Raw genomic sequence first — 4,964 nt, forward strand, 5'->3', positions numbered from 1 at the left:
TTTCTCTCCAACTAAGCATCTCAACAAATTTCCCAAACTCCGGTTCACTACCTTGATCTATCCATTAGTCTGTGGGTGAAAAGTAGAATTGAATTTCAAATCTATCTTCATCTTCTTCCATAATGTTCTCCAAAAATAACCAACAAACTTAGTTACTCTTTCTGAAACTATGCTTCTAAGTAATCCATGCAATCTTACCACTTCCTTGAAAAATAAGTCAGCTACATGCACTACATCCAATGTCTTCTTACAAGGTATGAAATGAGCCATCTTCGAGAATCTATCCACTACCACAAATATAGAATCATTCGCTTTATGTGTCTTAGGAAATCCAAGTATGAAATCCATGCTTATATCCTCCCAAGGTCTCTCTGGTACTATCAAAGGTTTATGATGATATGATGAATCAATAAGGATCCAGTCAACTACTGAGAGGGGGGGGGGGTGAATCAGTAGATAGAAAACAAACTAAACTTCACCAAACTTAAACCCGACTCATAAACCAATCACTAAACTAACTGGTTTAGACACTGTACCATAAACTGCAACTGCACTGTCAAGCTTACCGGTTGACTAAAATACCAAAGATACAATGTAACAGATCTGAATCTCACATACCATTTTACCAAAACATCAAACCACTTTACTAACATTAGTAATAGCACATTTCAGATCACTTCTGATAATCTAAACATATCTATGTGGCTTTACTAGCTAAACATATTAACCATATCAAAATATATAACCACAAAATCATTCACCACTTGACACAATGATTTTTGACATGGAAACCCAAATGGGAAAAATCACAGTGGGGATGAATACCCACAAGTATTCTAAACTCTTCTGAAGTTCGCCCTGTCAGGAGCCAAGGCTTGTTAGAAGCTTTACAAAAATGTCCTGTTAGGAACAAATTCGGTTAAGGACCACCTGGTTTAGGGATTGACTACAATACCCTGTTAAAGGCAATACCCTGTTACGAGTAACCTCGATAGAGGATTTCAAATCCAAGCTAATGGATCACCTAGTTAGAGGATTTAGAAAGCACCAGGCCTATTAAAGCTTACCTAGTTAAGGGATTTAACTGTTGTAATGGTTAGAGAACAACAGGGTCTTTGTTGATCTGGTAATAGCACTATCTTGCTTAGTCAGATCCTTTTATGCTCCTATCTGCCTTCAAAACATTCTACATATACTCCTTCTAGTTCAACAATCAATCATACTACCACACTTAACCAAATTGCCAACACAATTACAAACAACTCATCGACCTTAAAAAGAAATACAATAGGTCGATAATACATCACAAAACCTAAGATCTCATAGAGATTAAAAACATATCGGTTCAAACATGATTGTTGGATTACATAGTAATCAGTTGCACATTGTTCAAGACAAATTTGATCACTCCTTGATCACCGCACATTGGATCTTGTAACTCATCATGCATTATTCACTTCATGCTATGCATTTGTTCATTCCCAAGATAAAACAGTTATCTCTATGCATCAAAACCACTTTGAAACTCATCACATGCATCATGCATACGTGGAATCTCCATCTCCAATCACCATTCGATCATAGATCAACACAATCGATTCATCGAGCTCCATCGGTTAGGGTTCGACATATCAACAGGTTAGGGTTATCGGTTGATCTCTCTGCTTCAATAGTAATATCAATTTCTTTCACTGCTCTACTATTGGTTGCAATAAAACTCCAATACCAGTTGCTATTGACATCAATGACAACACTCTACTTCATCAATGCAATCTTCATGCAATGCCAACAATTTATACAATCCCGCATTTTGGCTACTACCTTTTGCAACTTGACAAAATCTACAATTCTGCACAAATTTCCTAGCATCCATATGAATCTAAGGCCAAAAGTAATGCTCACTCACCAATGCTACTATTTTATCAATACCAAAGTGTCCAGCTAATCCTCCACTATGCTTCTCCTTTATCAAAATCTCGCTCATAGAACTCTTAGGTATACACAATTGAACTCCTCTGAATAACATCCTGTCTTGAATGAAATAATCCAACCACTGACTTATGTCCACCATAAACGGTTCTTTGCATGCTTTCCAAGGTTCTGTAAAATTTGGGTCTTCATTATACAAGGTCTTCAACTCATCAAATCCTAATATTGTCACTCTCATCTCTGTCAGCAAATTCCTCCTTCTACTTAATGCATCAGCAACTTTGTTTGACTTCTCACTCCTATGCTTCAACACAAAGGTGTAGCTCTGTAAGAACTCTACCCATCGCATATGTCTCTAATTCAACTTACTCTGACTATTCAAATACTGCAAGGGTTGATGATCGGTATACAACACAAATTCCTTAGGCAACAAGTAATGTCTCCACTTATTCAAGGCTTGAACTATGGCATAAAATTCCTGATCATACATTGAATATCTCCTCCTACCATCATTCAAATTCTCACTAAAATAAGATACTGCTCTCCCTTCTTGACTCAACATGGCTCCAATCACATTGCCACTTGGATCATAGTCCACTTGAAATACTTTGTTGAAAACTGGTAAAGCTAACACAGGCTGCTCAATGACCTTCTACTTCAACAATTCAAAAAATTTATTTGCTCTGGTTGTCCACTTGAATTTCTTCCATCTCCCCTCATTGTCTCAGTCATAGGACTACAAACTGAACTAAAATTTCTTATGAATTTCAAGTAAGCTAAAATTTCTTATGAATTTTAGGTAGAAACTAGTTAATCCATGAAATGATATTACCTCTCCAATGCTTTCCGGTGTAGGCTATTCAACAATCACTCTTACCTTCTCAAGATCCATCTTCAATCCATCTGCAAATATCACAAATCCCAAATAGACTAACTCTTCCTTCATGAAAGTGTACTTCTTAAGGTTTATTAGCAACTTCTCTTCTCTCAACCTTTGCAAGACTTGTCTTAAATGCAACAATTGCTTCTCTTTTATCTTATTGAAAATCAGAATGTCATCCAAATATACAATAACACTTACCCAATAATTTCTTCAATGCCTCATTCATCAACCTCATGAAAGTACTAGGTGCATTAGTCAACCCAAAAGGCATCACCAACCATTCATACAATCCTTTATTTGTCTTGAATGTTGTCTTCCATTCATCTCCTTCTCTGATTCTGATATGAAGATATCCACTCTTCAAATCTATCTTTGTGTAGTATTTGGCTCCACTCAAACAGTCCATTATATCATCCATCCTAGGTAAAGGAAACAGGTGCTTCACTGTGATCTTGTTTATTGCTCAAGAATCAAATACACATCCTCCATTATATATTCTTCTTAGGTGCTAATACTATTAGTACTACACAAGGACTCAAACTCTCTCTAATCAAACCCTTTTTTAACAATACCTGCACTTATCTATTCAACTCTTCATTCTTCGTCGATGTCATCCGGTGTGCATCTTTGTTAGGCAAACTAGCTCGGAGAATCAAGTCCATATAGTGACTGATATTTCTCACATGTGGTAATCCATCGGGCACATTATCTGAAATGATATCTTCATACTTTGTCAGTAATTCGTTTATCTCCCCTGGTTGTTCTTCCTCATGCTCCTAATTCTTAGTCTTCTTAGGAACTAAGGCAAAGCAAACATTCTCATGTCTCATTCCATCTAGGAATTTCCTTCCATCCACTAAATAGATTCTGGCATTTGTATAGACTTCACACTTCAAAGGCTCCTCCAAGGGTAACAAGGTTTGTTTCATCTCATTCGCTACAATAGTGTATATGTTCTTTCTCCCATCATGTATTGCATGTCTATCAAACTGCCAAGGTCTACCCAACAAAAGGTGACAAATATCCATATCCATAATATCACACAAGACTTCATCATTATAGTTCCCAATTTTTAATTTTACCAAACACTGCTCACTTACCAACAACTTATGATCATCCTGAATCCACGCTATCTGATAAGGCTTGAGGTGTTTCAATCTTTCCAACTACAATTTATTGGCCATCTCTTTTGAAACAAGATTATCTGAACTATCACTATCAATAACAAATTTACAACACTTACTAGATACCTTACATCTGGTCTTGAACAAATTTTGACTCTGCAAGGGCTCTTCATCTTCTCTGGTATGACACAAAGCTCTCCTCATCATCAAAAGATCTCCATCTTCTGGTTTGTTGGTTGATCTGGTGGGGCTTTCTTCCACCAATGTTCTCCTCCTTGTGTTCTCTATCTTCTTACATTGAAAATCATGATGTCTTTCTCCTCCACACTTATAGAAAGTTCCTCTAAACACTCTCTTATCTCATCATCTGTCATCTTTCCCAAAACCCTCACTCTGGTAGCCATCAGGTTCTCTCCTCCGATAGAAATTATGTCATCCTTCCGATATGAATTACCTTCTTTGATTACTTCCTTGTCCTTGTTATGATCTATACAGGTTCCTCTTCCTCTGAAATATCCTCTTCCACCTTGAAATATTCCTCCCGAAAACCTTCCACCTCTACCTCTCTATCTGTGCTCATATCTTTTGTTCAACTTCTCTTCTGCTTTCAAGGCATACTGGTAAGCTTCTTCAATACTCTACAACTTGATCAAATTGAGCTCATCCTATATAGACATCCACAATCCATTCAAATATCACACAATTTATTCAATTTCATCATTGACATGTCTGGATTGAATATTCAACTTGTAGAATGCTTTGGTATACTCCTTCACACTAGATTCATTCTACTTCAAGTTCTGCAACTTCCAAAATATATTTACTTGATAATCAACTGGCATAAACTTTGATTTTAACTTAGCAATCATCTGCTCCCATGATTTGATATTCTCTTTGCCTCTTCTCTATCTATCAACCTGCAAATGTTCCCACCAAAGAGATGCATGACCTTTCAACCGGGTATAGGCATATTTCACCTTCCTTTCTTCTACAGTGTTCTCAAAATCAAAATACTTCTCCATCTCTGA

The sequence above is a fragment of the Cryptomeria japonica genome, chromosome 7 (genome assembly GCF_030272615.1).
Source record: "Cryptomeria japonica chromosome 7, Sugi_1.0, whole genome shotgun sequence".
In the NCBI taxonomy this organism is placed as follows: Eukaryota; Viridiplantae; Streptophyta; class Pinopsida; order Cupressales; family Cupressaceae; genus Cryptomeria; species Cryptomeria japonica.